At 32.4% G+C, this 20,896-nt stretch overlaps 1 long non-coding RNA gene across 1 annotated transcript in view; it reads left to right on the plus strand.

The window, feature by feature from the left end:
• Positions 1-20,896, plus strand: part of LOC110256457 (uncharacterized) — a 394,262-nt gene that overhangs the window by 222,834 nt on the left and 150,532 nt on the right. The window contains exon 3 of the long non-coding RNA XR_002337969.2: positions 17,345-17,390. This is a non-coding gene — a long non-coding RNA (uncharacterized LOC110256457). The remainder of the gene's footprint in view (positions 1-17,344; positions 17,391-20,896) is intronic.

Raw genomic sequence — 20,896 nt, forward strand, 5'->3', positions numbered from 1 at the left:
ATATAGCAATGTATATATTTTAATCCCAATCCCCTAATTTATTTCTCTCCCCTCTATCCTTTGGTAACCATAAATTTGTTTTCTATGTCTGTGTATCTGTTTTATAAATAAATTCACCTGTATTTTTTTTTTTTTCTTTTTAAGGCTGCACCAAAGCCATATGGGTGTTCCCAGGCTAACGGTTGAATCAGAGCTGCAGCTGCTGGCCAATGCCACAGCCACAGCCACAGTCACACAGGATCTGAGCTGCATCTGTAATCTACCTCACAGCTCATGTCAATGCTGCATCCTTAACCCACTGAGCAAGGCTGGGAATCAAGCCTTCATTCTCATGAATTCTAGTCTGATTCATTACTGCTGAGCTGCAATGAGAACTCCTGTATCATTTATTTTAGATTTCACATGTAAGTGATATATTTTTCTTTCACTGTCTTACTTCACTTAATATGGTAATCTTTAGATCCTTTGTATTGCTATAAATGGCATTATTTAATTCTTTTTTTATGGTTGAGTAGTGTTGTGTTGTATATATATGCACCACTCCTTCTTTATCCAGTCCTCTGTTAATGGACACTTTGTTTTCTTCCATGTCTTGACTGTTTTAAATAGGTGTATAAGCATTTGAACCAATTGTTCATTCACAGGATATGAACCAAGTGATCAAATTAAGGTCTAATCTCTCCCACCCCCCCATTTTCTTCTTTTTTTCCTCCTTTTCACCCTCCCTTCCCACTCCCTTCTCCCTCCTCACCTCCTCCTCCCTCCCCTCCTTCCAGCCACCTTTCCTTCCTTCAGTCCTTCCTTCTTTCCTGTGTCCTTGTTCTTTTTGCAAGTATTTTGTATTAATTTTCACTTAATATATATATTTATCTATATATTCATTATATACATACACACACACACACACACACACACTCATATAATTGATAAAGATGTGGGCTGTGTCCCACATATTTATCCATTTATCTGTCAGCCAACACTTGGACACTTAGGTTCCTTCCATGTCTTCTCTGTTGTAAACAGTGCTGATATGAACATTGGGGAACATGCATCCTTTCGAATTACAGTTTTCTCCAGATATATTCTCAGGACTGGGATTGCAGTATGGTAGCTCTGTTTTTGATTTTTAAGGAACTTCCATACTGTTCTCCATAATGGCTATACCAGTTTTCATTCCCACCATCAGCATAGGAGTGTTCCTTTTTTTCTCCACATTCTTTCCTGCATTTCTTATCTGTAGACTTTCTGATGATGGCCATTTTGACCAGTGTGAAGTGATACCTTGTTTTACCTTTGATTTGCATTTCACTAATAATTAGTGATGTTGAACAATTTCTAATGTGACTTTTGGCCATTTGTATGTAATTTTTAGAGAAATGTCTTTTTATATCTTTTGACCAGTTTTTGATTGCTTAAGTTTTTAATATTAAGCTGTATAAGCTTTACATTTTAGGGATTAATCCTAAAAAAAACAATAAAAAAGATTAAAAGTTGATTCTTTGGAAAGATAAAATTGATAAGCCTTAATGAGACTCATTCATCAAGAAAAAATGGAGAGGCCCCAAATCAATAAAATTAGAAGAGACATTCCCATTGTGTTTCAGTGGGTTAAGGACCCAACATTATCTCTGTGAGAATATAGGTTTGATCCCTGGTCTGGCTCAGTGCGTCAATGATATGGCATTGCTGCAAGCTGTGGCAAAGTTTGCAGATGCAGCTTGGAGAATCTGGTATTGCTGGATCCAGCAATTGTGTGGCATAGGCCACAGCTGCAGCTCCTCTGATTAGACCCCTGTCCTGGGGAACTACCATATGCCACAAGTATGGCCTTATAAAGAATAAATAAAATTAGAAGAAAAATTATATGAGGTACATTACCACATTGTATAGTTTATTTCATTTGGAATCAACCTCTTGAAATGGAGCCCCTGCATAGTATAACTTATTAATCTCTGGAATTTTAAAAAATGATACATAAACATTTTTCTCTTTCTCTTGTCAAATATTATTTGTCCATATCTGTAATAACATTGATACAGGATTATCATTCTGTGTTTTACTCATATCCTATATCTTCTAAAGATAATTCATAAAGCAATATGTAAACATATATATGTACATATACTATATATATGTGTGTGTACATATACATATATATTAATATGCTACAATAATTTTCTCAATGAATATTTTTAAAGACTCAAAGTTTAAACAATCAAATATAACTAGGCCATACTGGACACTCTGGACTCTCTCTAGGAATTGGTAGATATAATATTTTTATAAAGAACTATTTATTTTATAATGGAAGTACATATTATGAATCACAGGCCAGTGATAAGAAGCATCATTAATTTCTACTTTAATATGCTCCCTGTTTTACTGGGAATTTGATAAACAATGGGACCAGGCAAGGTAGGGAGATGATTTATAGTTATGATTGCAAAGGATCTTTAGATGCTATAGCTCAAGAATGACCAGAAAGGAAAATAACATGGGAAACCACAAACATGTATCTTGGGAACTGCAAGAAGATAAGGTCAGGAGAACTGAAGATAAAAAAAAGTAAAAATTAGCAAGAAAAACTTGAATATTCACAGAGGAAAGTTTAGATGTCATACATAAATATTGAATGGAGGAAGAAAGTAAGTTTATAAACACAGCTGTCACATAATTTTGAGAATATAGTTCCTAATATGGAAATATTTGATTATGCCCTATATGTATTGTCCATACTGGTGGTGGGAATTCTGGAATAAAAAGATAATAATTATAGCTGAAAAGATGTATAAAAATATTAGTGTGTTCTAGATAAAGAAAGTTCGAACTTCTTCCTGTGCCTCACATGTTTCTACAGAAACAAAAGATCATGGATTAGAAATTGACAGGCACAGCACACATGGTACATTTCTCATGTACTTGTCCATAACAAAAAAAAAAAAAAATAACCTAAATAAGGCTGTGAAGTAAACGGTTAGGATAAGACCTGAATTATACACTTGATAGGAAACAGGAAGGAATACAGAAACTTTTCAAAAGAGGTACTGTATTTCCCACATACAAATCTAGTGAAAAGGCAGAATAGCTTAAGGCTATTTTATCACCAAAGCTATTTGTTTCTTCAGGAGTTATTTGAACTGCAAAGGATATATAACTCCAAAGTTCATTAGAAAGTTTGGATTCAAAGGAAAGGAGAAAAAGTAAGATTGTGTCAAGGTTACAGATAACATGACATTTATCTATAAAATATATTTAATATTATATGGGGCCTAACTTGTAGAAAATATTAGTGAGATGTGTACAGAATATTAATGGTACTCATTTTAAGCAATGATCACAATAGATACTTTAAAAATATTATAAAATATTCTGTTTCATTTTGAAATATTTTGAGAAAAAATATTAAAGATAAAGAATTGAAATTTTCTTGAATGGTGATTTAATGACTGTAATAAACTATTATCTCCAGGTGGCAAAATATGAATTAGTGGAGGAAGCCTTAAAAGTTTAAAGGGATATATTAAGGCTTATGAGTCTAATATCACTCTGATTCTTTTAGGATCAACACCCATTGAAAACTTAAAATTAATGCAAATTCTTAAGCATATCCTTAACTGGATAAGAGTAGGGATAGATCAGTTAAGATTACTGTCTCATTATAAATATGAAAAGACTGAGGTTTCAAAAGATATAATAATAAATGCCCATGTTCCAGAGTTGGTTAATTCAAAGGGTGTTCTGCATGCCATATATATTGAATCCTTGCTCAGTGCTCTTTCCACTCCTTCCTCTAGTACATACCCTAAACTCAATGAAAGATTGTCTTAATCTGATAAGACCGCCATTAAAAAGTACTATAGGTTGGGTGACTTGAAGAACAGAAGTTTGTTTCCTCACAATCTGGGGATTAGAAGTCTGAGATCAACATGCCAACATGGTCAGTTTGTGGCGCGAGGTCTCTTCTTGACTGACACAAGGCCTTTTTGCTATATTCTCATATGCCAGGAGGATGGAGAGAGAGAGAGTGTGAGGGAGAGGGAAGGAGGGAGGGGTGAGAGAGAAAAGACAATCTCTTTTAGGATCCCTTTATAAGGACACGTGCCATCATGAGGGTTCCACCCTCATAATCTCCCCTAAACTTGACTCCACCCCAGAAACCCCATCTCTAAACACTATTTCATTGGGGGGTAGGACTTCAACATATAAATTTAGGGGGACACAATTTAATCCACACCAAGTGTTAATGTGCATCTTATAAATGTAAAAATTACAACTTTGCCTTAAAAATTATATTTAGAAACATATTTATTTATTTTTTGGCCACACTAATGATATGCAGAAATTCTGGGGCCAGGCACTGAACCATCGCCACAGCATCAACCTGAGCTATAGCAGTGATGATGTCAGATCCTTAACTCTCTAGGCCAAAAGGGAACTCCTATATATAGAAACTTGATGTAAAGAAAATAACTGCTTAAATACCTAACATAGTATTTCTGAGAGAAATTCTAGAGTGGTTTTGATCCGAACTGCCCATATTAATGAAGTTCTGAACTGTGCAACAGTCAATGAAGCCACATATCCAGATTACATACTGAGTCTGCCTATATTGTGTAGACCAAAGTGTGTATCAACTATCAAGGGTTAATTTTTTAATTAATAGGCTTTTTTTTAAGCTGTTTTAGGTTTGGAAAAGTTCTAGTATACTACATTCTATTTTTCCTGTATTACTGATTTTTTAATTTTTTTAAGCTGTTTTAGGTTTGGAAAAATTCTAGTATACTACATTCTATTTTTCCTGTATTACTAATTTTTTTTAATTAATGGACATATACAACTGATAAGCCAGTATTGATACATTATTATTAACTAAAGTCCCAGGTTTATTAACGTTCATTCTTTGCATTTTATATTCTATGAGTTTTGGCTAGTGTATAATGCCACATACCATTACATCATTGCTCTCTATTCCATTGTGCTCAAGGATACATTGCTAAACCAGATGTTTGCAATGATTGCAAAGTGAAGTCTTTACTGCAGATATCTGAAAAGAGTTATTTGAGTAAAGGAAGAGAAATGTCTTTAATTCTCATTCCCACAGAAGTAATTTCTATAGTTGTACATTTGCTATTGCATTCTTATTTCCTTTTCCCCCCAGTAAGTTCAAGGCTCTAAATCATAAATACTTTAGCGATGAAAATTTTCATCTCCCAAAATTCACCCAAGCACCACCAAACGCAATTAAGTAAAATACAAAAAGTAACAAATAGAAAGAACCTAAGGAAAATCATAATCTTTCTCTGTGAGTCTCTTGGCTGTACTATGTGACATAAAGGAGAAATTTATGCTACCTTTCTAATAGCACAGTAATCTTTTTTATTTGCTGTATTCAAGCACCGGCATCTGGTTGGTTACATTTCAGCTAAATTTCATGTTGTTAATAGTCTCTTCAAAACAGCCACTTCAAAGATTTCTTTCTGCAGCCTGTTTGGTATTGGTGTTTGTTCTTAGTCCTTTGTGGGGTGCATTAATTGGATCATTTTACACTAATCGAAACTGTTTGCCTAACAGTTACTTTGGCAATTTGGAATGGAGCTTGTATTTTTGCTTTGCATGCAGGCTCAGTCTGGATCAGGGTAGATACAAGAAAACTAATAATGCATTTTCCTCTTACTAAACATTTTACTTCATGGTTAATTGTACTCAATTAGAATACCTTTATAAATATTAGGGAATTTTAGTTATAAAACATTTTTATTTTTGTACTTTTCTAGTTCAGCTGGCTGGAAAATTCTACCTATTTTTGGTCACTATATATTTTTTGCTTTTAATTTTTATTTGATATTTAAGTTCTAATCCCCCCCAGAATATCATTTCCTTAGTCTAATAAAAACACTTTCAGGTAAAACTGAGCTAAACTTAGGACCTGTCATTACTTTTCAAAAATTGATCTAACATGTATTTTCCCAGGAAAATTTGAGCTGTGATTTGGATTATTCAAAACAATTCTTAAGCTACAAAATGATATTCAGTAAATAATTCGTGGACATTCAACAAAGAAGTATATAATAATAGAAGATTAAATATTACAAACCGTAACATCTTAAAAATCCACTGAGGTTTCTTTTAGGTGAGTGCATTGTAAAATTTGAAAGTTCAGGATATTAGCAATGAAGGCAAATATTACTATTTTTAAATAACAGTCTCCTAAATCACATTAGTTTTTAATCACTAACATACAGTTAGTATTTTTGTAAGATTTACGTGGCAGATGAGGCTAAACTATGATAAAATTAACAAATAGGGGAATTTGTCAGTACTAGTCATGTGTGATTTTTTAATTAGATTTTAGATCTATATTTATTGTTACCATCTCTTTTGCATCTCACCAATGCTCTCATTCCTTCTCTCTGACTAATTTTAATCAAGGTAGAATGCCTATAAAACATAGGCATAACAGTTTGATTGCTATATTTGAGTCAGCTGTCTTCTCTCTCATAGCAAGGAAATACGTATTTCTATAGCATTAAGTATCATAATCTAATCCAGAAATCAGATCTCTCTTTGATATTTACTTACATTTTTAATTTATTTATTTTTAAATCTAGAATGTATTTGTTAATTTCAAATTCAGAATACTTCCTGCTTTGTTTGAACATGACTTATGCCACGTTTTTTTTTTAGAATAGAGGAAGAAATGAGTCTATCCTTTTCTCTAAAACATCATGTCCCAAGTGTATTCAATAGAACATGTTCAAGCATATTTTGGAAACACTGCATGTATTTCCACTGTTAAAATAGTAGAGATTCTGATAAAAATGCAAAAAAGACTTTGTTGGAAATTTTTAAATCACAGTTTCAATTTCAGTTCTTGTGATTGGTCCATTCGTCTTTTCTATTTCATCCTGGTTTAGTCTTGAAAGATTGTATTTTTCTAAGAATTTTTTCCATTTCTTCTAGGTTTTCCGTCTTATTGACATATAGTTGCATGTAGTAGTCTCTTATAACCCTTTGTATTTCTGTGATGTCTGTTGTAACATCTCCTTTTTCATTTCTAATTTTATTGATTTGAGTCCTCTCTCTTTTTTTCTTGATAAGTCTGGTTAAGGGTTTATCAATTTTGTTGATCTTTTCAAAGAACAAGCTTTTCGTTTCATTGATCTTTTCTATGGTTTTCTTCATTTTTATTTTATTGATTTCTGCTCTGATCTTTATGGTTTCTTTCCTTCTACCAACTTTAGGTCTTGTCTGTTCTCTCTCTAGCTGCTTTAGATGTAAAGTTAGACTGTTTATTTGAGCTTTTTCATATTCCTGAGGTAGGCTTGTATTGCTATAAACTTCCCTCTTAGAACTGCTTTTGCTGCATTCCATAGGTTTTGGAGTGTTGTATCTTTGTTGTCATTTGCTTCTAGGTATTTTTTAATTTCCTCTGATTTCTTCAGTAATCCATTGGTTGTTTGGTAGTGTGTTGTTTAGTCTCCACGTGTTTGTGTTTTTTGAAGTTTTTTTCTTGTTGTTGATTTCCAGTCGTATAGTGTTGTGGTCAGAGAAGATGCTTGATATGATTTCAGTTTTCTTAAAGTTCCTGAGGCTTGATTTGTGGCCCAGAATGTGATCAATCCTACAGAACGTTCCATGGGTACTTGAGACAAATGTGTATTCTGATGCCTTTGGATGGAATGTCCTGCAAATATCCATTAAGCCCATTTGCTCTAATGCTTCATTTAGGGGCTATGTTTCTTTGCTGATTTTCTGTCTGTATGATCTGGGACATGGATGGACCCAGAAAATATCATGCTAGGTGAAATCAGTCAGACAGTGAGACACCAACATCAAATGCTATCACTTACATGTGGAATTTAAGAAAAGGACACAAAGAACTTCTTCGCAGACTAGATACTTACTGACTGAAAAACTTATGGTTTCTAAAAGAGACAGATTCTGGGGATGGATGGGTGTGCTGGGGATTTGAGTTGGAAATGTTATAAAATTTGGTTGTGATTATTATTGTACAACTATAAATGAAATTGAGTAATAAAAATGATGTAAAATAAAATGGCACAACTGAAAAATAAATTTAAAAATGCAAAAAAGAGAAATTATGTTTGGTGCGTAATCACTGAACACATTCACCTTCCAACCTTCATCTCTCCCATCTCTTTAAGGAGACCTATTATTAAAGAATAACCATTTCAACATGTTGCTCTAAATACTGCCATAGTGAAGAGTAAAGGACACAGGATTCTGCCTTCTAACTGGATGTTGACTTTCTTATCAATAATCTACCTTGCTAATATGAAACATTGTTTAATCTTTCCTAGATGCTCTGAAAAACTAAAGTTATCTATATGATTTTTAGGTAATTATTACTGAATAATATTGCATAAAAACCGTGGGTAAGTTCAGAGTCTTTGGGACTCTGAGGTGGGCGTGGTGTACACCCACCCTAAAATTTATTTAAACACATATTGCTTTCTATAAGGATAAAACTACTTTATCTAAAGCTCTTAATATTGAAAATTAAATAATACTAAATGAAACACTAAAAGTGTAAAAGGAAAATTACTCTTAGACACAAAGACCTCTGCTAGAGATAGGAAACATGAATACATATACCCAATTCTCAAAAAAAAAGTGTGAACTGCTTAACAGTACTCCACTCAGAAATAAGTAACTAAAAGCTAGAAAACCAGGAGGAGAAATTCTGAAAGCCAAATCCACAGCTTGATTGTCAGATGGATGTCTACCTGACATCTCTAAAGTTGAGCTATAAAATGGATATACAAACAGGAATCAAATCATTAGTTAATCTGGACTTTAGCTGAAATTATTGATGTAAACATCTCAGCACAGCCCCTGGAATATGCTACACACACATTTCATTAGTTATCCTAATGAAAATCCATTATGGTAATATGTCAACAATTTAAATATTCTTTGCTCACAGAAGGCAAGTTATCCAAGACTCTCCCTGGCAAAAAAGTAAGGCAATTGGAAGAGAGGAATGATCCTCTTGAATAATTGAGATGTTTTTCTGCACATATGCTGGTTGCTATTTGAAGATTGGGTAAATTTTATAGGTGATAATTTGCTAATAATGAATGAGTTTGGCACAACCTATGTTAAAGATAATTCTTAAGTGTGGAAAATGGGTACTCAAGTAGCATTTCTTTAGAGCCAAGGCAACTTAAGCCTAGGGTGGTTTTGGTGGCATTTATTAAAATGAAGTTAGCCAGGGAAGTACAAAAACCCAGATGTTGGTTTTACTTTCATACTGTACCCAAGAGCTGTAGGGGTTACATTGACACTAAAATACATTTTTAATTTACGGCTTTTTTTTTTTTATTTTCATACTGTACAGCAAGGGGGTCAGGTTATCCTTACATGTATACGTTACAATTTAATTTACGGCTTTTAAAGAGAAATAAGAAGTTCTGGATTCCCATAATTAAAGTGTTCTCAATGCTCACACAGAATGTAAGAAGTCTCCAATCTCATTGCTCTGAAATATTTAACAGAGACTATAAAATGTTGCAAAACAGGATTAAAAAATGAAAGCAGCACCACAAGTAATATATTAATAAAGTTATAAGTATGACATAATTATATAAGTATATAAATTATGAATAAATTACAGATCAGAAAAAGAGGAAAATATTAAATATTTAAAATTAATAATAATCATAAACTTGTAGCAATATTTCAAGTCCTTGAGTCATTAGTTGTATAAGCAAAGAGAATCAAAGCCATGAATTGATGACTAATGTATTTAATAGATAAAGGAGCAAATATAAAACAAACGGACTCCTAGAGACACATAAATGTCCCAGTGCCTCATAGTAAAGAACTACACCCTATAGGGCATAAAACACTGAAAAATATCTAGAATCCAAATTCTAGTGTATTGAAAAGTCATGGAACTGACTTTGGGAAGAAAAAAAAAATGAATCTAGGCACTCTCCTGGGTGGCACAGATATGGTGGTATATAATTTTAGCACATTCCATTGGGAGGAAAATGTTTAATGATTTGTATATGTCTGTGCCCTTGCCCCTGCTATGTTTCATATTTTACCAGCAACTCATTAAAGACATATAGAGAACACTCATGATTATTTATGTAGTTACTGACGATATTCCCCACACTGTACACTTTGTACCTGTGATTCAATTATTTTGCAGCTAGAAATTTGTGCCTTTTAGTCTTCTCACCTGTTTATTTTCTCCTCCCATACTTATGCTCCTGTTGACTACCTTGCATTCTTTGTTTCTGCAATTCTGTTTCTTTTTTGTTATGATTGTTTATTTTTTTTTAGATTCTGCATACCAATGAAGTTACACAGTATTTGCCTTTGACTTATTTCACATAGCATAATTCCCTCTACACCCATCTTTGTTACAAACGACAGGATTTCATTCATTTTATGGTTGAGTAATATTCCATTGTATATATAATGTATCTTCTTTTTTCATTTTCTGACATTTAGGATGCTTCCATATCTTGCTGACTATAAATAATTCTGAAATAAACATAGGGTTGCATATGTCTTTTCTGATTAGTGTTTTCATTTTCTTTGAAGAAATAAATATCCAGGAGTGGAATTGCTGGGTCATATAATTGTTCTATTTTTAATTTTTTAAGGAATCTTTGTACCTTTTTCCCACAGTGGCTGAACCAACTTACATTCCAGCCAGAGGCTTCCCTTTTCTCAACACTTGCTATTTGTTGCCTCTTCAATAATAGCCATTCTAACAAGTGTGATGTGATGTGATATCTCATTGTGGGTTTTATTTGCAGTTCCCTCATGATTAGTGATGTTCAGCATCTTCTCATGTGCCTTTTGGCCATCTGAATGTCTTCCTTGGAAAAATGTCTATTCAGATGCTCTGCCCATTTTTTTAAATTGGTTTTTTTTGTTTTTCTGATGTTGAGTTGTATGGTTCTTTGCATGTTTTAGATATTAACCCCTTATAGGATATATTGTTTGCCAATATATTCTCTCATTCAGTAGATGTTTTTTGTTTTGTTTTGTTTTGTTTAGGTGATGTGCAAAAGCTTTTTAATTTGATGTACTCTCATTTGCTTATTTTGCTTTTATTTCCCCTGCCTTGGGACATATACCAAAAAAATATTACCAATACCAATGTCAAAGAACTTACAGCTCATGTTTTCTTCTAGAAGTTTTATGGTTTCAGGTCTTATATTTAAATCTTTAATCCATTTTAAATGTAATTCTTTCCAATGGCATGAGAAGGTGATCCAGGAATTCCTTTGCACGTATCTATTCATTTTTCTGAGCACCATTTATTGAAGAGGCTGCCTTTCTCCATTGTTTATGCATTCTCACCTCCTTTGTCATAGATTAGTTGCCTATACCATCAATTGGACTCTCTTGTTCTGTTCCATTGATCTATGTGTCTGTTTTTGTGCCTATAATATAATGTTTTGATTAGTGTAGCTTTGTGGTGTAATTTGAAACTAAAGAACATGATACCTCCAACTCTTTCTTCTTTTCCAAGATTGTATCAGCTATTCAGAGTATTCTGAGTTTCCATGAAAATTTTAGAATCATTTGTTTTACTTCTGTGAAGAATGCCCTTGGCATTTTTGAATTGTATTTATCAAGAATGGGAGAAATGCATTAATACCAGTATCAGTAACCAAAATATCATAACTGATTAGAATCAATGACCAAAATGTAGCAAGATCAAACTTCACAAAGATAAATAAAATTTTTCCTACTTGAAGAGGAAAGAAGTTGTTCTTCATTTATTGTCATTATTTTGAATGTGTGCATCAAAATTTTAATTAATTATAAATTTTGTGTGGTCTAAAAGTGAAATATAATCATTAAATAAACTATTTTTGTCTACTTGGACTGACTGATACATCCAGAATGAGAAAGGTGATAGGTCTACCTTCTTAGAATGCCATTAACCTTATTTGAAATATTATGTTACATTTTTTATAGGGACTTTTAAGAAATATACAGAAAATTCAAAGCGATTATCATAGTAACAAGGGTGGTAATGCAACTCAAAATCATGCCTTATTAATAAAAATAGACTAAAAAATTGATTTTGGGAGGAAAAGCCATCACTGGAATAGTCAGATGTTGACAAATGTCAAGCACAATTATTACATTTGTTTTCCTTTACCAAAATATGAAATAAAAATAAATGGAAGAGACAAGTTTTCACTTAACATCAGAAATAGTTCTCTTAATACATTTGTGTAAATGGGGAATTTGCTACTTAGAAGATACTCAAGAGCACTTTATAAAACTATTCTTAAGTTAAATAGAGAAGATAGAAGGGTGGTAGGAGAAAATAATCTACATTTTCCCTTCTTGTCCTAAAATTATATGATTCTGTGCTAATCTGATAAAGTAGACCAGAAGATGCTGAAATGTTTAGCTCAGGATCTTAACACAAGCAAGGTAAGCCATGAAGAAAAGTCATATGAAGTGGCTTCACTGAAAAGAGTAAACTGTGCCGAGAAAATCAGCAATGAATTAATATCATTTCTGGAGAAAAATGTTATCTTACTAAATAAAAACTATTAATGGATGTGAAAGAATACATACAGAGTGAAAAATTCACTTTGTTTGGATGTTACTAAGTTCAGTATGTATGGAGATATTAAAATCACAACACTTTATATTCAAAGCAGACAGTGCACTTACCTAGTGGCTTTTTTCTTTACACTAAGAGTTGATGATCTCTGTGGGCTCTGCCATTTCAAATGTTTTATTCTTCTCTGATCTGTTGTATTCTATAATGTAACGGTTTGAAATATAGTTCATTAAGAACGACTCTTTTTTCAATTATGGTTTATCAAAGACTTGTCAGTCCACTACCTGTTACTGCTGACCCAACAAAAAAACCCAGTTGAACATTGTGTTTTTTGTGTTTCAAACAAATATTTGATATCATATCGGTAAAGTTTTAATCCCTTTGAATTAGTTTTCTTATCTCTAAGATTTCTGTTACCTATGTGCCTTTTGGGAAGGCTCTAAGTAATAAAAAAAAATCTGTTATTGAAGTCTTTTGGAATAAGAAGCATATGGAAAACTCTATTAATGATTTTTTTATTAATCCTCATACTTCTGTGAGAAGTATATCCTTGATATGCAGGTGAAAGAGGATTATACAGCCAAGCAGTAAGCCAGAGTGTTTCAATATAGCTTATGAAACTATAACAAAAATTTCTTTTCTGATTAGGCTTACTATTTGCTGAGGATTGAATCTCACAAACAGATTTAAAAATTCTTCTTAGGACAGATAAATTGTTTTTTTAAAAAGTAAAATATAAGATAGTTCTTACCATAAGCATATGAAACCAACTTATACTGAATCCACACCCATGTAATAAAGTAGCGTTAAATGATACTTGATTTTAAAAAGTTGATAGAAATAATCTAAACTTTTAAATTATAAGTTTTAGTTTGACATATGTATTATTAATATTGACTAAAATATTCTAGCCAGCCATATGCCTTTTTAATATAAAAATGACATTTACTATTAGACACTTGCAGTTGTTTTTCAAGAAAATTTTTCATTTATATATGAAATATATATGTCTTTAGTTCATCTAGCATAAACAATGTTTATAACATTTATAGAATTTTGAGACCATCATGAAATGTAGTTTAAACTCTTAAAGTGCTTAATATTTATTGAGAGAGAAATTTGAATTCTGAAATGTTTAAAATTGAGGAGTTGATTTTATTCACAAGCCTGACCTATATATAGTTAAGTGTTCAGTTTAAATATCATACATTAGGCAGTAATTTGCTTTAAGAATATCACTTTTCTTTGTTAAAATAAGTTTACTTAAAATAGATCTATAATAGAATAATATTTTTAGAAAATAATAAATTTTAAATTATTCCTTGTTTCATTTGATATCAGTGAGTAATATTAGGTGATATCTAATTAAAATTTAAAATTATTAAATCATTTTAAAAGAGTTTAAGTGGCTTGTCAAAATTCGCATAGGTAATACCCAACTCTGTATTTTTGACTCCAAATACTGTTTCATCTTTGTATCTAATTCTCTATTCAGTTTAAAAGAATTTAAGTGGCTTTTCAAAATTCACATAGGTAATAAACACCCAACTCAGTATTTTTGACCCCAAATACTGTTTCATCTTCGTATCTAATTCTCTGTTCTTTCTTCTTTGCTACAGCCACTTTGAGTGCAGCAACACCATACAGTCCAAAAACAGGCACAGAGGGAGAACCAGGCAGATGAATGATGGTAGACAACTGCAAACCACCACTAATTGTGAAAGAAAGCCAGTATATGTCTTAATGATAATAGTCACTGCTATATTTCTTCAAATAGTTTTTGACCTCTTAGACTACATTTCTTAAAAACCTTTCTTCTCTATCTTTCATTTACATTTCTAAGGTGAAAAGCCATCATTGAAGAAGTTTCCTTGAGCTTGATGGGAAAAGAAAACTGCCTGGAGTTAGTTTACCATGCATGTATTGCCTCTCCTAATCTGAGGCCCTTAAATAATTATCCCATAAAATATGAAAACAGTATTAATCATTAATCAAAGATAAATATTTAAATGAAGTTTTTGCAACACCTTTACTATAGGTTATATATCACAATAAATATAAATATATACCTATATATTGATTTCACAAATATCTTTTCATTATTAATTTTTGCTGTCTGAATTGTTTTATAATTCATTTTACTAGAAATCTCTCTCTCTGGGTATTCTGTCCTCATCCAGGACCTATATTCAGAACACCAAATTTTTGTTTCAATACACTTGGCATGTGCCTATCAGACTTACTAATTATCACATGTCAAGAAATCACACAGTTTTAATATTATTTTTAGAGAAGTTTCTTGGCCAGTATTCCAGATGCATTTAGCAATCCAAATACTCTTCTCCATAATATGTAGTCCCATAGGAGAAAGAAGACTAGCTTCTGATGTATTCCTACCATTTCAAAGTAGTATCCTAGGAATGTTTGCTTAAATTAATTTAATATTATTAATATCTACAAGTTAAGTAAGTTGAAGAAGCATGTTTTGTGTATTAGAAAATAAATTGGGGCCTTTTTAAAAATAATTCCTCACAATAATACCATGGTTTTCTTTCTCTTTCCACATCTTTGCTTGTGGCCATGATGCTTTATAAGTTGTCTAAATATTCAAATCATGTTCCTACTTCAAAGTTTAGCTTATATCCCATTTGCTCCATAAGATGTTAATAATACAAAAAAGTGAATTTGTTATCTGGAATTATATTGTACCTAATATTAAAACTTTATAAAAGATAAGTAAGGTGTTTTATTTCCAGAAGTGGCAAATTATGCTCAGAGACTTGAGATTGTCTTTGTCAATTAATCACTTAGCATAGGTTTACTGTGAGAATTATAATAATTTTACAACCTGATAGCATACAGGATAATGTCTCTTTAAGACAATAAAAAGATAAGATACTTCAAACCAATAGTACATTAATCACACCATTGTTCCAGGCATAGAGGAGATGAAAAGAATAAAGTCCAAATTTAGTTGCTGTGAACTTTTTGTATGTTGGTTGTCCCTGGGGATTTGGCTTAGCGAACCATGAGCTGATGTCCACCTGCTAGGTGAAAAAGACAGATGCTAGATAAGGAAGACATAGGTGTTGGCTAGCAAGATGATATTCTCTGGACAGCTGCATAGCTTTTACCACTGCCTTGCAAAGAGTTGCTTTGCCCAGACAGGCAATAATGCCCCAGGGTCTTTGGAAAGCTATTTAGATGGACAAAGAGTGTTCTCGCCCAGACCCAATACTCTTAAATTGCAGGTCCAACCTTTCGGTATTTAAAGCTTAACCACACTATAACCTTTGTTGCCCCTTCACAAAGTTCTTATCATTCTTATCCATAACCCAGCAGTGCTCAACAGGAGCTGAGCTTATGCTCCTGATGCTTATGGACAACCACAGATGTGGCTAATGACACCCTGATACAGCTTCCTCAAGATAAACAACTTCACTTTTGGAACAACAAAAAATTTCATTCTTAGATTAAAACAATAACCAACAAAAAAGTGCATTTGAAATCATATCAAATCAATATACCACATAAGGTGAGAGCATGGAAATTGTTCTTTATTGAATCCTTCAAACCTATTACATACCTAGTGTGCAAAGAATGAGTAATGCACATGTGTAGATGAAAGACTTATTCTGTTTATATCATTCTGTCATTCCTCTAAGTGTTACTGATCTTTGCAAAATATACATCATATATCATGATAGTATCATGTTTTAGTATCATATTTCTAAATATCATAAAATAAATGCAATTTATAAAAAAGCCCAAATGCTGAGAGATTATGAACAGAATGTAATACATGTAGTAAATCAACCTTTTCTTCATTAAGAAGTTCATCTTCAGAAAATCCTAGGAAATACACAGACAAGTTTCACTTTTTTTTTTTTGGCCCACTTTTTTATTGGATCATTTATTTTTTTGGGGGGGTTGTAACAATCCTTTATTTATCTAGATACTAGACTCTTATCAGATAAATGATTTATAAATATTTTCTTGCTTTCTGTAGGTTGTCTTTTCACTGTCTCAATAATGTCCTTTTGATGCACAAAAGTTTTAATTTTGATGAATCCCATATTATGTCTTTTGCATGCTCATTTCACCTGGTATATTTAAATAAATGTTAGTGGCAACAACAACTTTAATAATAACAGTGAGCGTGAACACAGAAGGAGGAAATCCTTCTGTGAGTTTTTCCTATTTTAGACCAGAATCTGGGGAAGACATGGAATTTCCCAAGCTCAAAAAGTATGAAGCCATAAACCTCAAAATATTCCTCTTTGTAATCTCTGTTATGATGTATGTAAGGCTGCCATCACAGGGGACCTATAAACAATAGCTTAGACCAGAAAGAAATTCATTTCTCTGACTCGTGTCAAAGGCAGGATGGCTCAGCAGGGTCAGGACCCCAGGCTGTTTCTAATATCCTGTTTGCCATCCTTAATACCTGGCTTCCATCTTGTGGTCTGAGACGGCTGAGCAAAGATACCTTCACATCAGCACTCCAACTTCCAGGGGTCTTAGAGGTCCGGCCTGTAGGCCTTCCATCTTTTCAAACCAGCTGTTAAACTCTAGAAAGTCTTGGAAGGCCCCTAGAGTATCAGTCCCACTTGTATGCTTCTCTGGCCTGCTTCAAGGTGATATGAACAGTGAGACACCAGACGGGGGGGAAGAGTGATACTGGGGTGGGTGGTGTTGGCGAATGTGTTCATGTTTCACTTTTTTAATACTTCATTTCTTTTTCTGTTTTTGTTTTCATTTTTCTAAAAGTAACCTGTACCTTCTGACTCAGAATTTGGAGGAAAGACCGTTTAAGGTAGGGAAGATACCATTGCTTTATCTATTCTTGAATAGTGTCCCCAAAATAAAATTTATTGGTAAGAGCTGAAATTTTATATCATAATTTGCCATTTAATACACATACAATGAAAAAGTATTTTTGAGATATATATCCTTAGCTTAATGAACAGATCCATGTAAAGTTTAGTCATTCCTTACAAATTCTTCATACAAGTTCTTAAGAACCTGAATTAAAGAATCGTTGAAAAACAAGTTTAAATGGATATCTGAACTGGCTGGAAATTTATAAATAATATATTTAAAATTTTCATACTATTCTCTAGACAAAATTCTATGAGTAAGGTTTACTTGGTTTAGTTGAACTATAATTTGATGGTTATCCTTTTGTCCTATCCTTTCAAATCTTCTTACAAGTTTAGTTTTTCTTATTGAACTCAGAAATTAATTTTCATTTCTAAAAGCCAGATAGTATGAGAAAAAGAATGTATGTGTATATACGACTGGGTCATCATGCAGTATAGCAGAAATTGACACAACACTATAAATCAATTATACTGTAATAAAAAAAATAAAATAAAAGCCAGGAATTTCTATAGTTTTGTTAGAATGGGAATGGGTAGTAAGTTTAGGGAATTAGGAGTTCCTGTCGTGGTGCAGTGGAAATGAATCTGACTAGGAATCATGAGGTTGCAGGTTCGATCCATGGCCTTGCTCTGTGGGTTAAGGATCTGGCATTGCCATGAGCTGTTGTATAGGTCGCAGATGTAGCTCTGATTTGGTATTGCTGTGGCTTGGGTGTAGGCCGGCAGCTATAGCTCCTATTAGACCCCTAGCCTGAGAACCTCCATATGCCTTGGTTGCCGCCCTAAAAAGACAAAAAAGAAAAAGAAAATTTAGAGAATTACATTGAGTCATTAGAGCAAAGTGGTGAAGGCCATGAGTTTTGGATTCAAGTGAATCAGGTTTGAGGTGATTTCACAACGTATCAAAAATATAGCCATGGACAAATTAGTTAACATTTCTGACTATCAATATTGGTACTACTATCTAAAAGGCCTTTTTTTTATTAAAAACATGAGCAAAGTACCTAAAGTCCTATTATGGATATCAAAGAGGTAATTAATTTAAAAGAATGACTGGACCCCAGTTAGTGTTTATTAATATTAGATTTAGTATGTCATTTGCTGTAAGATCTTGTGGAAAAAAAGGTTTTAATACATACAAACATAAGGCCATTCCATTTATCTTTAACTACCTCATAATTGTTGCTATTTCTTTAGAATATTAAATTACCATTATACAAAAGTCAAAAACTTCCTCATAATTTATATTTCTATTTGAAAATTCTTTTAAGCATTACTATTATTTTGTCGTTCACAATATATTCCAAACCTAGATTCTTTAATGTGAGATTTTAATATATTTTAAAATAAATTTCTAACTAGTTTTTCAGAGAAACATGAAACAATGATAGAAAAACAGTAGGATAATTAGATCCTATATTAAGAAATTGTTTTTGGAAAAATATTTTAGATATATAACCAACTAGTAGGAAAATAAGATTCTATATTTTAGAATTGCTAAAAATATTTTAGAGAAATATCAGTTTCATAAAATAATATTCAGTTTTATCAAAGACATGCAAACATGCAAAAGTCTGTGCAAAATATCCAATTTTGAGGGATTTAATAGTCTCAAAAATTTAAAATACACAGATGGCCAAAGTACACATGATCTTTGGGAAGTCTTGCTCCCTAATGCCTTTGGGTGTTCTAGGCTTTGTTTGTCAAAATGGTGTCAAGTCTGTTAGAACAGCTTGGCCAGTTTCTACAGAATTCCTTCCTAAATTAAAGATAGGAAGATGAAGCTTGTAATTTAATGGGGGAAACTTGAGTTTTATTACCAGCTTTCCATGAATAAAAGTTATTTCTCACTGCATAATTTATACTTACTTTTTTGCTTGAGGGAATGTAATCATTTTCAATGTTTCACTGAAAACCTTAACCATGAATTTTATTTAACTTTTAAAAAGAGTACCGAACACATATTATAAAAACAATGTGATTTAATATTTCATCAAACATAAGCTTAATATCAGAGAAAATCAGTTTTGAATTCCACTTGTTACTTCACACCTGCATGACTACGTGTTTTGAAAATAGTTTTCAACTAAACTCAAAATATTAGATTTTGTCAATATTATAGAACACAACTAAAAATATTTATGAGGGTGCTTAGCAAGTGCTAAGAAAATTGTGCTTATGTTTGCACAAATTGTTGTTGTTTCTGTTATTGTCATAATGGATAAGAAGAAATCTTGAGAGAGAATCCTTTTTATTGTATTTGTTCATAGAGAACTGATGATGACCTGAATATTGTACTCAGTTAGTGTTTATTAATATTAGATTTACTATGTCATTTGCTGTAAGATCTTGTGGAAGAAATCATGTTAAATTAAACTGATACTAAAAGAAAATCTACTATACATATATCTGATGTGAAGCATTGTGTATATATTACATCATCAAAATGGTCACCATTTCACAGATAAGAACTATAAGCTCAAAGATTAAATGTCTTGTTGAATTTTTATACTCAAAGAATGTATTTGACCCAACATTTAAAAATGGGTCTGTCTGTGTCCAAAAGCCCTAGCTCATACCATTGCTGTTTTCAATTTCCCATTGTCTTTGAACTCAGAACTATATTGAGACTTCTGTATTTGAAAAGGTTTTGCTCCTTCTAAGATCATAGCAGATATCACGTGATTAACTTTTAGTCAAAATTAATTTATGGAAAATAAGTCAGAGTTCCCTTTGCGCCTTGGTGGAAACAAATCTGACTAGCATCCATGAGGACACAGATTCGATCTCTGGCCTTGCTCAGTGGGTTAAGAATCCTGCATTGCTGTGAGCTGTGGTATAGGTACAGCCGAGGTTCAGATGTGACATTGCTGTGGCTGTGGCATAGGCTGGTGGCTACAGCTCTGATTGGACCCTTAGCCTGGGAACCTCTATATGCCATGGGCGCGGCCCTAAAAAGACAAAAACAAAAAAGAAAGAAAATAAGCCAATGTTTGACACTTATTCTTATATCAGTTTTACAGTAGGGGTTAATGCTAATAGTATTAATGAATTTGGTGTTATAAATGTTTACTAAGAAAATTATCTGCTTTTTAATCTTTTCAGAGATATTTTTATAGCATTTTTCACATTTTACAAAATCAGTTTCAGAATTAAACCTAAATCACATTTAAAAACCTGTTATGACAAATGGCAGTTTGAATAATTCCCAAGGTGTATAAACTACTAAAAATACAGCTAATAATATAACTATTAAATAATATTCCACTGGCCATAGTGATTTCAAGTCATTTGTGTGAAAGAGCTGATTTTCTAAATCTGACGATAAAAACTGATACTTTATGTATAACATGGTACTTGATATAATAAAATGTCACTTCGGTTTCCTATTTTATATCTATTAATGAGAATTAAGAATAAAATTATACTATGAAAATTT

This window comes from Sus scrofa, chromosome 13 (assembly GCF_054392235.1).
Source record: "Sus scrofa isolate SSC_HxYL_T2T_F1_AM1 chromosome 13, Sscrofa_HxYL_maternal_Yorkshire_Landrace_v2.0, whole genome shotgun sequence".
NCBI classification, from domain to species: domain Eukaryota; kingdom Metazoa; phylum Chordata; class Mammalia; order Artiodactyla; family Suidae; genus Sus; species Sus scrofa.